The sequence below is a fragment of the Saccostrea cucullata genome, unplaced genomic scaffold (genome assembly GCF_032062105.1).
Source record: "Saccostrea cucullata isolate Sc308-1 unplaced genomic scaffold, CSIRO_AGI_Scuc_v1 ctg2771, whole genome shotgun sequence".
Classification (NCBI taxonomy): Eukaryota; Metazoa; Mollusca; class Bivalvia; order Ostreida; family Ostreidae; genus Saccostrea; species Saccostrea cuccullata.
The window spans coordinates 82,285-100,280 of NW_026921614.1; the positions used below are offsets into that span (position 1 = coordinate 82,285).

General features: G+C 31.0%; 2 non-coding genes across 2 annotated transcripts; both read left to right on the plus strand.

Moving 5' to 3' along the window:
• Positions 1-11,469: 11,469 nt before the first annotated feature.
• Positions 11,470-11,541, plus strand: Trnam-cau (transfer RNA methionine (anticodon CAU)). The gene has a single exon. It is a non-coding gene; the product is annotated as a tRNA-Met (tRNA).
• A 2,855-nt stretch (positions 11,542-14,396) lies between these two features.
• On the plus strand, positions 14,397-14,468 carry Trnam-cau (transfer RNA methionine (anticodon CAU)). Its single transcript has one exon. It is a non-coding gene; the product is annotated as a tRNA-Met (tRNA).
• Positions 14,469-17,996: the final 3,528 nt, after the last annotated feature.

Here is a 17,996-nt window from a genome sequence, read left to right on the forward strand (position 1 = left end):
GTAGCAGATTTAAATGTAAGAAGTAATAAACCTGCATCGTATTTCCAGAACTGTAAATTTAAGAACTTTTATAACAATATATAGCTACTGAATATTACAAATTTATAATTATTACATGTAAATACTACATTTTAACTACTTAATTTTAATTGTTAAAATCATAACCGGCAGCATAGTCAAACCATTTGTATCGTTTACCGTATATACATCATGTACATGTAATATTGAGTATTTTCTTTAAGATAATGAACTTGTATCTTACGCACATTAATTTTTCTTGTTAAAAAAGCATGAATGAGAGAGAGAGAGAGAGAGAGAGAGAAGAGAGAGACTCGCCTTGCTCATATACATACATATAGTTATCAAATAGTTCTTTATCAAATATACCGGTATTGTTGACTTCATTCTATTAAATGTAATTTCCGTTTCCTATTTTAATTAAATTTATTTATAGATTTTATTCAACTTCAAGCACAATATGTGGTACTAAAAGGAAGTCCATGCATGGTGCTGTTGAATATCCGGAATTTTTCTTTAATCTTTTATACCTGCGCTTCCTCCTCCACGGAAAAAAATGTAAGTACATGTAAATTGAACGGCGTGTATAAACCGATGTGGTTTCGGCTAGGCAGCGTGTTTTTTAACATGATCAGCGACCTTTAGGGGGGAGTGGGTATAAAATGAAGATAATGCAGAAAAACGATTAGCAAAAATAGGAGGGTTTTTTTTTAAATATTATTCTTCGAACTTCTGGGCAAGAATGGGAAACCATACTTATCAAAGCTTCCTGAAATACATATAATAAAGATAACTGTTTTTTCAAATCATGACTGGAATAGGCATTCAAAATTAAACATAGGAAGTTATACACCCGCAAACAAAGTGATTGTGTATTTTGGGGGTGGGGTGGGGTTGGATGGGTTAGGAATAACATTTTCTGTTTCACTGTCCAGCTGTCCTTCTGCCTCTCAAGGTTTTCCCTGAAGCCCAGGCTTTAAATTTATGGAGAATCTTGGAGCTCATACTACATGTACTCGATACAAAGATTTCCAATGATCATAAGGTGTGTCATGACTTTGGTTCAAGGGAATATTATGGCAAATTCAAGGTCACTATAGAAAGAGTTAATGTTTTGTATGAGCCATTTATATATGAAATCGAGAATATCTGGAAGCTCATATTTGATAAAGAGATTTTTGTGACAAAAAGGTTTTGTATCATTTTGACTCAGAAAATAGTATAAATTCAATCTAGTCTATTCTTTTTTAAGTTCAGACTTGATACAGATTGCTCGACCTCCAATATGGCGACCAACGGGAGGTAACTTTCGCTAAATTCAGGCCTATTTAAAACTATCTATTACACTTCAACATTGAAACTAGTTTCTTACGAAAACGTTAGCTATTTCATATGGAAATTATAAAAGTGTGGTTGGGATCACTTTAGTTTCAATCGGGAGTGGCATAAAACTCTACATTTTCACAATCTAATTTTAATTTCTTTTTAAAATATGATTGTCTAAAATATCCTTTATAGGAGAGGACTTGTTTCTTATCTATTATATTATCCATAGGTATTGAAAATATCCACAAATATTTTTATTCAAACATTTTCTTTGCAAAAATTAAAATGTCTACCTAGCTGTTTTAAAAGGTTTAAGGTATAGGATTCTTCTCTGGTTTCTGACTAGATGAAACATTCAAATGATATTTTCTTATATGTCTTATATATTGAGGTGTAAGGAATTAAAAAAAAACCATTTTTTTCTTTTCTCGTCACAATTGTACAACTTTAAATAGAAATGGTAAACTGCGTTTGAAAACTAGCAAGGACTATATTTTTGCCGGAATGGTGGCGTATGAAAATATCTTCTTTTCTGCCTCTCAAAATTATAATACAATAGTGAATTTAGTTATAATTTTTACACAAGCGAAGACATGGAGAAATTTTCAAATTTAAGTTAGATTAATAATGAGTGATTAAAATTTCAAAATATATCAAATAAATATGATTTTTCAAACAAACTAGACCTTTTTTAGCTTCCTATCAAAGTGCAGATTTGAGCAAAAAATCCATAAAAAGATTTTTTTTCTCTTAGTAAACGGTCAAAACTTATTGTTTTTGTATGATTTTGTACATTGATAAGACTACTTTATTATATGTGAAAATAGGAAAAGTTAAATATAGGAAGCAGTTGAAAATAATAAATATATCCTAAAAAATTAGGAAAAACAGAGAAAATACGGATTATCCAATATCCAGATAAGTTAAATTATTTATGTAAACTTGGTAATATCATGCTATAGACTTGATATAGTTATATGTTTTAAGCAAAAGAACAATCTCTAAACTTTTGAAATAGAAGTAGGTATCACCTGATTGGCAACAGTATTTTTTTTTATTCTTAACATCAAGGAACAAGATAATGGCCTTGACCTGACCTTGCCCCTAATATAAAACGGTCAAATTTAATTTCACTGATACTATCACTGACTGATATTGTCTTCTTGATTCTGTGAAAATTTCATTAATTTTTAAATACTAGAAATATGAGAAGAATCCTACCTTAACTTCTTTCTCACAAAAGCAATACCCTCGACAAAATTAGACATGTTGAAAATAATGAAAGTAAATTTAAAATTGTGGGCAATCCAATTTTATTTTTCGAAAATCACAGGATGAAATACAGTCTTATTTAAAACAGTTTTTTTAACTTTCAAGTTTATGTATAATATTATTATCTACAGTGTAACTCCTGTAGTGATGTCGACATTGAATTTTTTTTCATACATAGAATTGAGTTAGGGGTTGTTTTTTTTTTTTTTTTTTTTTTGTAAAAGGTCAGCACAAAACTTTAGGTCAAGGTTAAGATGAAAGTTGTTTGAGTAAAGTTTGGCCAATCGAAATTCGATAGGGTAATATTTAAAGCAAGACCTCAAACTTCGAAAAGATCATACATATACATAGTAGTCTCGCATAAAGAAGTACAACCATATGGATGGTGATAAAAATGATCCAATATCGGAATTATCTCCAAGATATTTATGGAAAATACAATCTTTGTCAACTAAAAATATTTAAGTACACGTATACCATCTTTATGGTTTAGCAAACTTTATTTTCTATCACCCATATGGAAAACTTATTAGATAAAAGTAATAGCATTCAAGTATCTTACTAAAGGTAACAGTGATTTTTGGCTGCAATGCACGTTTTATAAACACAGATTGCGAACACATTGGCAATTAAATGTCTTTTCTAATAAATCTTTTATACCTTTTAACCTTTTTTATTATGTTATATTTTCCTTATATAACTTTATGACTTCCTAAATACAAAACTGAGTTCTGAAATCTATAGATTGAGGAAAATATCAAATTGAAGCTGCGCTGGTATGTAGTGAAAAAAAAAATCAATAACTGATTTAATAAAAAACGGAATATTGACTATGCACTTTGTCATGACATTCTGAATATTTTAAACTGATCTCCAGGGTTAACTTGAAAGATAACTCTATTATTATGGATATCTGGTAATTAAAAAGGAGAATAAAACTTTTATTCGTTGTGAAATTGACGCTTGAAATGCGCTTTTCAAGCAGCTTTGCTTCACTGATTTTCACCTTTAAACATTCATTCAAAAATATTTTCAGTGTAATCTGAAATTTGTATGCCCTTTTAAGAGAAAGATTGTGTTACAGTAAACCACAGACAACAGACTGGAGGAAGTATTTCTGAAGATAAAATGAAGGCGAAGAAAGTAAGCGGACTAATAGTCTAAAAAAAAGGTAAAATTTATGATAAGACTTACTAGTATTTTTTTTTATTTAAAAAAGTACGAATATTCGATATTTTTTATACAGAATGGTGGCTTATAAGTTGTATATTTATAAAGAACAATTCGGCAACTACTTTAATTGTCTGTTTTTGGTTTAAACCATCCGACCGATTCATATTGCAAGTTTACATAAATATATTTACATTTGCAAATCTTTTCCCTTATATAACACTACTGAAAGCAAGCGTTTTTATAACTGTATAAATACAGGTATGGGGTCAAGAGGTCATAGATGTGCGTTCGGATAAACGTTCGACGTAATCTCTTTGTGACGTCATAAAGGGTCGACGCGTGTTTAGTGGATTGCATACTTGCCGTTGGGTTTGAAAAATAACGCATTTCGCACGTCAAAAGTAACAATCAGGCAAATTTAAAGTATGAATAAGTCACAAATGTAAATATAAGTAATAAGGTATCATTTTGTGAGTTTTATTGAGATGTAAAACGGGTTGACACATGATCAAATCTTCCATAAAGCCCTTCGGGCTTTATGGGATTTGATCACGTGACCAACCCGTTTTACATCTCAATAAAACTCAAAAAATGATACCTTATTTCTTAAATATATCACTGAGACAAGTGCTGACTGACGTTTTTCATACTCATTATCTATACACTGAATTGACGACGGATTTTTCCGTTATTCCGACAGGGGATTCTCACCACTCCATGGCACCTGAACCCACCTCTGATGTTTTGGAGGTCAGTGTTTTCTCTGTTCCTATTTTGTATTGTTTTATGGACTTTTGACCTGGAATACTGTTCGTTAACTCTGGATTTGTTTCAGACACAAATTACAATTATTATATGCATTTTTTGTGAAAACACACTTAGTGATATTTATATTTTAATCGTTAATGGTTTATTTCTGTAATGATTCACAAGATTCAATCTTTGATGTTGCATATAATTAACCGTATAACAGTGCTAATATGGTTGTTGTATACGCAATATTTTGTCCCTGTCATTGCTTTTAATATCCAACATTCAAATATTTCATGTCAGAATGATTTTCTGATATTTTTTTTTTCTTCAAATTCTTGATATCAGAACTGATTTTTTTTGTTATGAAGAATTCAGGTTATTGATATCGAGATTTCTTTTAAATTTCAAAAATACCGCCCCCTCTTCCTCTTAAGGTAGGATTCTTCTCACATTTCTTGTATTTAAAAATTAATGAAATTTTCACAGAATCAAGAGGACAATATCACTAAGTGATGGTATCGGTGAGACTAGATTTGACCGTTTAATATTAGAAGCAAGGTCAGGTCAAGGTCATGACCTTTTTCCTGGACATTAAGAATATAAAAATTACTGTTTCGATCATACGATCCCTTCTTGTAATTCAAAAGATTGAATGGTTTACTTTATGCATAAAAAGATACTACCACATGGGCCCTATAAGTCGATATTACCAAACTGACATGGATAATTTAAATAAAATGGATATTTGCTAATCCGAATTTCCTCTACTTTTCTTAATTTTTTAGGATTTATTAGTTATTCTTATATGCTTCCTATATTTAACTTTTTCCGATTTTAACATATAGTAAAGTTGTCACATAAAGGTAAAAATGATACAAAAACTAAAAGTTTTGATCGTTTACTAAGAGAGAAATAGCACTTTTTACGGATTTTTGGCTCAAATCTGTACTTATATTGGAAGCATTTTAAAGCCAACATAGTTGTCGTATGTGTGAAAAATCTTACTTATTAGGGCCCCGCAAGGATTTGCGGGTGCCCTGATAGAATTACTTGGTCTGTCCGTTCTTGTCTTTCTTCTTGTTCATAATTTCCTGTTCTTTCTGTAGAACTTTTTTTATGGTTGCCCAATTAAGATCAAATTTGGTATGGTAGTTCAATAGGCAGAAAGACATATTTTGATGCTAAGTTTGTTTCTCTTATGACCCTTGGTTTGGAGCTGGGGTGGTGGGGATATTCCTTAACTTTATAGTAGTTGTTAAGCAAGAGAGATAACTGCTGAAGATGTTTCCATTGTAAACTGAATGCTGCTATGAGTCCTTTGGGATTAATTAGCTTTCCTCCTGAAGAAAATCCAAAGCATTATCTTTATCTGTCACATTGAGATTAATTACCACCTCTGTCTGCAAATGAAGTTTGTTTTGAAGTTCAGTCAATTTGGAATGCTATGAACACTCTGAAATGTGGATTTAGATATAAATGTTTATACTTTATTTTGGTTAAAATACCTACACAATGAGTTATGATTTCATTGAATTCTAAAAACAAGAAATAGATTAAAGAAGACATATCATTTATTTTTACTTTTTTCCCTTTATGTAAATTCAAGAATAATAATAATTTTTAAGGTAGTTGGATTAAGCCATTCTAATATTAATACTGAAAAAGTTCTTATTGTAACTTTAGAAGAAAATGATGAGAGGTACAATTAATCCCTCAGGATTAATTATCTAGCCTGCTGAAGAAAATTTAGTAGGCCTATCTTTATCTGTCATTTTAAGATTAATGAAAAACTTTGTCTGCAACTGCTGTTTGTTTTGAAGTTAAGGTCAAGCCTTCATGATACATGTATTTGCATTATTGAAGCTTGGCATTTTATATAACACAAACACAAACTTCATTATTGTTTGTATATACATTCAATGTTAGGTTGTTCTTTACTGCCAGTGCCTAATGTAAATATACAAGGATATTATTTACAGGTTTTTGGATATTTAGGAATTATGTTGAAAATTTTAAGAATACAGTTGCTGTTGCTTATTTCTTCATATATTTTTTAATCATTACCAAGATAAGCTGCATCCTTATAATTCCACCCCATGGCGGGGCCCTTGCTGACTGGTCAGTTTTTTTTCTAGTTTGATATATTTTGAAACTTCAGTACCTATTCATCAAGCTACCATTGAAAATTTTCATTATAGTCTTTAATTTCCTGAAGACTAGTAATTAAATATTCTATAATAATTTGAGAGGCAGAAAAGAAGATATTTTCATACGCCACCATTCCGCCAAAAATATAGTCCCTGCTAGTTTTCAAACGCAGTTTACCATTTCTATTTAAAGTTGTATAATTGTGATGAGGAAAGAAAAAATATGGTCTTTTAAATCTCTTACATCTAAATATATTAGACATATCAACGAATGTATTTTGAATATTCCATCTATAAGTAGAAACCAGAGAAGAATCCTACCTTAAGATGATGCCTCATAATTTTAGGTTTTCTTTCTTTTTGTATGAGTCGCCTGCGTGGCGCAGTGGTTAGAGCGTCTAATCCAGAGTCGCGAAGTAAGGAGTTGATCCTTACGTCGTGGGTTCGACTCCCACTGTGGGACGTGGAGAACGGTCCTGCGGATTAGATCGTATAAACTGACGTCCCGTGTTACAGTAAAAACTGGCACAAAATGATCCCTCCCTGCTCAATGGCCCTGAGTGCCAAATATAGGACAAAAATTGTAACTCTCCACGGCAAGTGGTGGCGTCTCCGTATGAGTGATAAATTCTCTTGAGGGACGTTAAACAACACACAATCAATCAATCAATCTTTTTGTATGATGCGAAGTTTTACTGCATGTTTATCATTTTGAAAAAAAATGCATTTGAAATAAACACCACATTATTTTATTGGATCACACCATTTCAGAGTAACAGAAATAGTTATAAACACAATAGTAAGTAAACAAAATTGGTTGAATGATTTATTTTTACTTGAAGAACTGACCAAAAAGACAATGAACTATTCGTGATTTTCGACTTTCCATATTTTGTTACTGACGGTATAATTAAACCAATAAATATACCATTTCAGTATAAACGTTATCTTCATAACCTACCACATGACTTCGCCAGTTACATGTATTGGCAAATTCCATGTAAATTATTCATTTAAAGGACACTATTTGTCTCCTTAGTATTGGATAGCAATTCAGTCAAGATACATTTACCCACTTACCTACCCAAGAAAAGTCTTCTTGCTGTCTATGCTGCATTGAAATGCAAGTACATAAAATCACATAAAAAGCTATTTACACGCAGATGCCAATAGAGCAGTGAACATTTAAACCTTGAATACCCAGTCATCACATTTATTTACATCAGTTAGTAATTCTCAAAGTAATGTGTATTTACCCGTGGTATTTCTGAAACTTCATCTTCAAAGGTAATCATGTTAAATAGGGAAAATTTAATTAATCACGAATAAATTTTCAGGAAATGCGAATAAACTGTATTTTTTTCTTAACTGCAAATTGATCAACGAATAAATTTTAGGAATGAAAGAGATAGGTAGCTAGGCTTACGAAGAAAATTTCATAATTTTTAAAAATTCTTTTTCAGTACTTATATTCCTCCTATTTACTTGATCATTTTATAAAGCATTGTGTATGAAGTGTTTCCTATCAAAGAAATTACCATAGATCAGTTTTAATTTCATATCATTGTAATAAACATTGGTAACAAAGGTTAGATTAAAAGAAATTCGATCTCGTTAAACACATAATATTTGCTAACTTTTATGAGGTACAAATATAAACTTTTTAATATCGTTTCTAGAAACTTCAAAGAACCTTGAATTACACCGAGGGACATAAAAAAATTATTGCATGAAAAGCTTTCAATTTCAAGCTTTATTTTGATACTTTTTGAATTAAATTATAAAGAACAAAGTTCACCTTGTGCAACTTTTGGCCCTGTGAATTTCTGAAAAATCAGAACTACTCGGTTTTAGTTTAAAATATGTTAAATTTCACTTGGATCCTTGGTGACTTCATATCAAATAAAAATGATATTTTCTCTTGTCCATGTATTATGACGTCATGAATTTCGTCATTTTCCTCAAATCTTGAAAATTTCTTTAAAAGTGACCAAAAATTTAAGCATTTGTGAATATTTTGCATAGCCCCCAACCTCTGATCTAAAATGTTCAATTACATAATGAAAGAACTGTTTCAGAAGATTCTAATCCATGAAAAATTTTTTGGATCGCAGGATGGGCTCATATTTTTATTAAAAGTTAAAGATGCTCAATTTCACCCATTTTCTTAAAAAATCAAAAACATTGCAGTTTCACAACGTCTGAGTTTCCAAACTTGGACACCTAGAGGAAATTTTTTTACAGGAAATGAAAGCACTAAGTCTCTACTTTGTGTTGATGTTCGAAATGGGACGTTAGGGTCTGGTCAGTTAATTGGCATATTGATAGGGCCATTTTATGGAGTTAGTGAACCTACCTCAATTCCTTTATCCTTCCTGGCTGGGGATCGGGAATCTTTAAATTAGAGATATATAAGTAGATATTTTCTTTTCTTTCTTTTTTTTCTTTTCTCAGGTAATATTTCACAAAAGTATCCAGAATCACAATCAAATGTATAATTGATATTCCACACAAATTAAATACTAGTCATGAGAATATTTCAAAACAAAATATTTTGTCAAATATGAAGGTAGTCGAATAAGAATGTAGTCATAAATGAAGATCCTTTTTTTCTGATTGTTGTTTTCACTTTTTTTCATATAGTTAAATGGCTTATCCAATATATTATTTTCTTAATTCAGAAAAATCTCTGTATATGTATGTATAAGTCTTACATGTACATGTATGCAAAAATTTTCATTTTTTTTTTTTAAAATTTCCCCCCAAAATGACACGAATAAATTCTTAACAAAAGCTGTGTAATTTTACAGGAATGTGCATGTGGAATATTAATTTGGCCTAACAATAAAAGTTTATAGAAACACCTGACTTTGATTTAAAAGAAAATGTAAAAGTAGTGAAGGGATAATGGAGACTGCAAAAATATACATATGTACATAGATCACATGAAAGATATGCTCAATGTAATTTTTTTTTTAGTGTTTCCACTTAAATATATAAATTTTTACAAAACCCTTTTTTTTGACATATTTATTTTATCTGATAAAATTTTACAAGAACTACTATTCATAATTAAAATTTAAGCAACTACCAGCAGAAAAAGAAAAGGTTAATGTATCCCCCTATACATTATGAGGGAGAAAGGCTTTCCCCCTTAAAATTTATAGGGGGGTATTTTTTGGGGAGCTTTTTTTTAGGGTTTTGACTTTTTTCATATTGTCACATGATGAATAAGTGTAATAAACATGATTTGTGAAAAAATTCCTATAACCCCGGGGGTTAAATTGGGGGGGGGGGGGTGTCCAAAAGTACCGGGACATGTTATAGACAAATAATGTTATATTTTTGTGTAAAAACAACATTTTATAGATATTATAATCTTTAACTTTAAAAAATTTTTAATTAACAATTAAAGGATTGAATTTTGATGCATATATAGTTTAGATAACAATGCAATAGGGGCTTTAATGCTTTTTGTTTTTTTATTATTGCTATTTTTTTTTATAACAAAAGTGATTTCTGATATTAAATATAAAGGACTTTTGAATAATAAATCACTTTTGGGGTTTTAAAAAATTTAAAACATTTTTTTTTATATTTACTTTATGCTTTTAGATGTATATATAATAATAATTCAAATTAGAAATTAATTTGTTGTTATCAACATTATTTTTGATTTTAAAATTTGTTTTATATATAGAAAAATATTTATGATATAAAAGTTTATAAATTTAATATTTAATTTTTTTTGCCCCAAATTATATTTAAAAAACACACTACATTTAATGGGGAAACAAATTAATTTCATTTTTATATCACATAATGAAATCCTTTTCTAGAAAAAAAAATCTTATTTTCATATAAAAAAAGATTTTTGATAACAAAATATTAAATTCTTTATATTTAAATGATTTTTTTAAACCACAAACACTATTTTTTGTTGGGAAGAATTCAGATTAACGATATCCCCCCCTGCTCCAATTCCCAAAAGACGCCCTATAAATTTTGGTTTCTTTTCATCTTGTATGATGCGAAATTACAGTTTCTCATAAAAATACATTGAATAAACACCATATTATATATCGCATCTATCCATTTCAGAGCACCGAAGGTAGTTATAAACACAATATTATGTAAAAAAATTGTTTGAATGTTTATTTTTACTTGAAGAACTGACCAAAAAGACAATGAACTAGCCATGTTTTGAATTTTCACTTTCAGTTACTGACATCATAAAAAAAAAATTATATCAATGTTAACGTTTTAAAAAAGTTATCCTTATCACCTACAAAATAATTTTCAGTTATTGGCAAATTTTATTTAAAGGACACTATTTTTTCCTTAGTATTGAATAACAATTCATTAAATTACATTTACCCAAGGTTTACTTACCTACCCAAGAAAAGTCTTCTACCCTCCTTGTGGCATTGAAATGCAAGTACATAAAATATATTAAAAATTATTTACACATATTTACACATGTTTCATGCTGATTTCTTTCCTGTATGAAAAAAATTCATTTGCTGCAACTTGCGATATGATAAAGAATTTTTATTTCTTATCTTCAAGAAATATATAAATTAACCTAGAGAATTTACATATGTCAATTGAAGTATCCGTAACCAATAATTTCTTAGTATGTACTTAACCAGCAGACATTTAAATCTTTGAATACTCAAACTTCGTCTCGTTGTTTGATTAAATAGTCCAGCAAATGTTCTGATGCAATCACTGGAAATAGCAGTAAATATAAGTCAGTTGAACATTTAATAAAATAAGCAGCAGAGTGGCGCAGTGGAAGCGTGCTGGGCCCATAACCCAGAGGTCCGTGGATCGAAACCACGCTCTGCTAATTTTTTTTTTTCTCTTTCACATTTACTTACATCATTTAATGTGAACTTTGGCATTAAATTAGACAGAAAGCGATATAAGTAGATACTTTCTTTTTTGCTTTTCTGATGTAGTATTTCTTAAAAACAAATAACTTATATTCCACATAAATTAAATACCAGTATAAAGAATATTCCAAAACAAAGTATTTTGTCATATCTTAAGGTAGTTTGTAGTCATAGACGAAGATCCATTATTTCTGCTTGTTGTTTTCACTTTTTTCATACAGGTTTATCCCATACATTATTTTCTTAATTCAGAAAAATCTCTTTAAATAAATGTATGCAAAATTTGTCATTTTTTATTTAAATTCTAAACGAAAGTTATGCATTTTCACAGGAATGTACATGTGGAATATTAATTTGGCCTAACAGAAAAGTTTGTAGAGAAACACAAAACTCTAATATAAAAAAGAATAGAAAAGTAGTTTAGGATAATAGAGAAAGCAAAATATACTTAGACCACATAAAAGATATGCTGAATGTAATATGTTTTTTTAGTGTTTAACACTTAAGCGTAACACATTGTTTTGATAGAACCTTGTTTTTCTCTGACACATTTCATTTTATCAAATAAAATTTATAACATGAACTCTTTAGTACTATTCATACTAGTAATTGTAAATTAATTAATTCTGCAAGCGAGAAAGGATTAATGATATTATAATCGTTGACGATTAATTTCAGGATTCAAATGTTGTTGCCATATGTAGTTTCCAAAAAACAGTGCGAATATGGTTGCTGTTTATGCATATTGTAGATTGTTATTGTCATTCAATTTTTTGAAACAAAAATGATATTCTATATTAAATATAAAGGAGCTTTTATATCAATAAATTGAATTTCTGATAACATATTATTACATCATCATTACTATTGGGTATAAATATTTGAAAACATTTTTTTTTATGTCTATTATATTTACTTTATGCTTTAAGAGGTATGGTTTTAGGCAATAAAAATTCTTATATAATTTAATAATTCAAATTAGTTATTCAATTTCTTGATATCAACATTCATTTTCTGAATATCAAAAACGCTTTTTTTCTCCTTGTCCCTTTTCTTTTCTATTTTCTTAACCATTTTATATCATGTATTTATCTATAACCGTGCTACTTTGTAAAATAACATTATAAACAAGATGAGCTAATTAAACCTTTTGGTGATTTTCCTTTTTTCATGCAACATAATTCTAAATGCTCCGTTGCCTTTTGACGCTTTCCCATTTTTTTAAAAGTTAATGGCATTTTCTTTGAAGAAAATCAAAATTTTTACCCTTATCCAATATATTTTCCTAAATTGCATAAAATCATTAATAAGTGTGTGTCATTTTTGTATAAGTTCCTCGCAAATAAATTCAAAATAAAAATAAATTCCTAACAAAAGCAATGCATTTTTATACGAGTCTAATGTTTTGATAAAAAGAAAGTTGAAAAAGTTTCACAGTAAGAAAAAGTAAATGTATATCAGCTTTTTTTCTCTCAGAAATTAAAAAGAAATCTATATATAATCCATATCAGTTTTACATAATGTTTTCTTAAAAGTTACATGTATAAGATTTGATATTTTTTCCTCAAAAATAGATATGCAGAAAATATTAATATATTTATACAGGAACTGCTCTTGTCTTGTAAATCTGTTTACAAGATTTTATCAAATTAAAGGAATTAATTTTAAAAATACATTTACTTATTTTACTTTATTCTTTTATAGTCTACCTTCACAGCCGGTAAATTATTTTGAATAAAAAAAAATCAGATACCCGCATCTATTTGCTTACATCAGTGAGATTGAATAGGTCAATTTAATGTTTACACTTACTAGTATATTAAATAAAGACCAAATTGCAAATGTTCAAGTCGTGTTATGCAGTAGAGTTATTTGTTAGTTGAGCGTTCATAAGGAGCAATCCAGAAACTGCTTCAATTACCCCTCTTACTGTATGTACATGTACTTTTATTCTAATTGTTTCCTGGTTATGATTGATATAGAGATATCTTTTATCATATCAAGATTACCCCCAAAATGCTAAAAAGCGTCTTATAACTTTAAATTTGTTAGCTTTCTTTTTGTGCGATCATTTGATAAAATACATTTGAATAAATAACACATTATATTATCGTATAACTCCATTAAAGAGTAGCAAAAATTAATAAAATATATGTAAAGAAAAGATTGAATGTTTTTTATTACTAACATAACTGGTAAAATTAACTTTAAACTGTTAAAAAATATATTATTCCTTATCATGCAAGTGTTGATTTCGAATTTTTCACTGTAGGCTATATAAATCAATTAATATCTCTTATCAATGTTTAAAATAAGCCAATTTTAGCACCTGCGAAATTTGTAAGTTATTGGCAAATTCCCTGAAAATTGTTTATTCTTTCCTGTACATTGAAAAGCAATTCATTGAAACATTTATCCACTATTTAACCTATCCAGGAAGTCTCCTAGATCTCGTATGCGTCATTCAAATGCAAGTACATATATATAACACATTGTAATTTTTTTCAAAGCTATTTACACGTCTACTACACTGTGAATGTGTATTTCGAAATTTTGAATTATGAGATATGATTTGTAATTTCTTATTGAAAACATGCATACTAAATAAAATTCAAACAATTCAAAGATACCAATAGTATTGACCGGTACCAACATTTTTCTCAATTTTCACTTTACCAGCAGTGTAGATTTAAATTTTAAATACAGTCCTTCGTCGCGTTGATTGATTATATAGGCCTAACAAATTTTCTGATGCAATCTCTGGAAATAACAGTAAATGTAAGTCCATTGAACATTTTACAAAATAAGCAGCAGAGTGGCGCAGTGGAAGCGTGCTGGGCCCATAACCCAGAGGTCCGTGGATCGAAACCACGCTCTGCTAAATTATTTTCTTTCAGATTTATTCAATATATCAAGGATCCTCTCCGAAATTCACCACAATAATGGGGTACCACTGTGTAGTTAGACTGACCATTTGATATGAATATAAAATAAATTGTAAACTATAATCTAAATGTAGAAATATGTCCATAGGACATTAATGCCCCGCCGAGGATATATGTATTAAATACATGAAAATTTGTATGTGTATAAAATTTGATCAGTTTAGTTCAGGTAGGGCTTATAGTTACTTGGGAATAGAAATATAGGTCAGATCCAGCATCCGAAGCAAGTCTATATCTCCATCCCTCGATGCATCATCCATGCAAGTTTGGTTAGGTAGGGCTTATAGTTACTTGGGAATAAAAAAATAGGTCAGATCCAGCATCCGAAGCAAGTCTGGTAGTGTCCATCCCTCGATGCATCATCTTTGCAAGTTTGGTTCCAGTAGGGCTTAAGTTCTTGAGATTAAAAATATAGGTCAGATCCCGCATCCGATGCAAGTCTGGTAGTGTCCATCCCTCGATGCATCATCCATGCAAGTTTGGTTCAGGTAGGGCTTATAGTTACTTGGGAATAAAAATATAGGTCAGATCCAGCATCCGAAGCAAGTCTGGTAGTGTCCATCCCTAGATGCATCATCTTTGCAAGTTTGGTTCAGGTAGGGCTTATAGTTACTTGAGATTAAAAATATAGGTCAGATCCAGCATCCGAAGCAAGTCTGGTAGTGTCCATCCCTAGATGCATCATCCATTCAAGTTTGGTTCAGGTAGGGCTTATAGTTACTTGGGAATGAAAATATAGGTCAGATCCAGCATTCGAAGCAAGTCTGCTAGTGTCCATCCCTAGAAGCATCATCCATGCAAGTTTGGTTCAGGTAGGACTTATAGTTATTTTGGGAAGGGTAATAGGTCATATCCAGCACCCGAAGCAAATCTGGTAGTGTCCATACCTAATTTGCATATCCATGCAATTTTGGGTTTCCAGGAGGGCTTTGGTTATTTGGGAATGAAAATTTTAGGTGTTTTCCAGCATCCAAAACCAAGTTTTGGTGGTTTTAATCCCTCGATGCATCATTCATAATTTGGGTTTTCAGGTAGGGCTTATAGTTACTTGGGAATGAAAATATGGGTTTAAATCCAGCATTCAAAAAGTCTGGTAGTGCCCACCCCTTTAGATGCATCATCTTTTGCAAGTTTGGTTAGGCAGGGCTTATAGTTACTTGGGAATAAAAATTTAGGTCAGATCCAGCATCCAAACCCAAGTCGGGGAAATGTCCATCCCTAGATGCATCATAGGGGGGTTTTTTTTGGCTCAGGTGGGTTTTGGTTACTTGGGGAATGATAATATAGGTCATATCCAGCTTTGAAGCAAGTCTGGTATGTCCACCCCGGGGGCCCCCTAATCTTTTCAATTTTTTGGTTTCGGGGCAGGGCTTATAGTTACTTGGGAATAAAAAAAGGTAAATTACATCCAAAGCAAATCTGGTAGTGTCCATCCCTAGATGCATCATCCATGCAAGTTTTTTCAAGGTAAGATTTTTAGTTTTTTGGGAATGATAATATGGGTCAAAACCCCAGCATCCGAAGCAAGTCTGGTAGTGCCCATCCCTAGATGCATCATCCATGAAAGTTTGGTGCAGGAAGGGCTTATAGTTACTTGGGAATGAAAATAAAAGGTCAGACCCGGGCATCCGAACAAGTCTGGTGGTCCATCCCTGGGGTGCTATCCATCCCAAGTTTGGTTCGGGTGGGGCTTATATTTTCTTGGGAATAAAAATTGGTCAGATCCAGCATCCAAAGCAAATCTGGTAGTGTCCATCCCTAGATCCCACACCCCATGCAAGTTTGGTTCAGGCAGGGCTTAAGTTACTTGGGAATAAAATATAGGTCAGTTTCCAGCATTCGAAGAAAGTCTGGTAGTGTCCATCCCTAGATGCTTTAATTTTTCAAGTTTTTTTTAAGGCAGGGCTTATATTTTCTTGGGAATGAAAATATGGTCAGATCCGGGCATAAAAAAGAAAATTGGTAGTGCCCATCCCTAGATGCATCATCCATGCAAGTTTTTTAAAAGGTAAGACTTTTAGTTACTTGGGAATGATAATAATCAAGCCCAGCACCCGGGAAGCAAGTCTGGTAGTGTCCATCCCTAATGCATCACCCATCAAGTTTGGTTAAGGTGGGCTTATAGTTACTTGGGAATGAAAATATGGTAAGAACATCCGAAGCAAGTCTGGGGGTTTCCTTTCCCAGATGCATCATCCATGAAAGTTTGGTTCAGGTAGGGCTTATGGTTATTTGGGAAATGAAAATAAGGTCAGATCCAGCACCCCAAGCAAATCTGGTAGTGCCCTTTCCCTAGATGCATCTTTCCATGCAATTTTGGTTAGGCAGGGCTTATGGTTTTTTGGGAAAAAAAATGAAGGTCAGATCCAGCACCCAAAAAACAAGTTTGGTAGTGTCCACCCCTAATGCATCAAAAAATCAAGTTTGGTTCAGGCAGGGCTTATAGTTATTTTGGGAAAATAAAATTGGGGTCAGATCCAGCATCTAAAGAAAGGGTCGGGTATGTCCTTTCCCTAGATGCATTTATGCAAGTTTGGTCCAAGTTGGGCTTAAAGCCCTTAGGAATACCCTGCTCCAAAAATTTTAATCTGGTCACTTTTGGAAAATGTAGGTCAGTTTCCGGGGATCTAAAACAAGTTTGGTAGTGTTCATCCCTAGATGCATCATCCGCGCAAGTTGGTTTTCCACATGTGAAGTTTGATAACCCCATCTTGAATGGTATTTTTAAAACTGAGCTTAACACTTATTAAAGATAAGTGGGGTCAAGGTCAAAGGAAAGGTCAAGGTCAAAAAATTTTTGATGCAGTTGCATGGCCCCAGGGAATTTTATTAGCTTTAAAAAATTTGATAAAAATTTTTTGGATAGTTTTTTTTGGAAAACCCCCCTTTGAACAGAGCAAAAAGGGAAATTTAAAAAGGGAAAGGACAAAAAGGACAAAGGACAGAAAGGACGGAAGGACGGAAGCGGAAATGACAAACACATTATGCCCGGCCATATTAAGGGCGGGGCAATAAAATATAAATCCAAATTCTAAAAACCCATTGGGCCTATAATTAAAAAAATCTCGTAATTTAAAACTTTTTTAGTTTTTTCGCAATCTGACTAAATAAAACATTTTCTTAAAAAATGTTTTTAAAAAAAGTTTAATGTTTTTTATTACATAACTGGCCAAGTAGATTAAAAATTTTAAAGAAAAATATCGTTATTTACAGCAATATGAGCTGCAAAATTTGAAAATTTTATTTTGCTGTTAAAATGAGTTATTATGATAAATTTGTATTTAACTTTAACCTTTTTGATCAATTAGACTAAAATAAAACAGAAAAAAAAAACTTTTTTATACAATTCAATTAAATTTTATTTAAGAAATGATTATTGTACAGGATGACAATAGTATTTTTATTAAAAAAAGCTTATAAATAGTTCTTCCATCCAAATATTAAAACAGAAGTTCATAAATGTC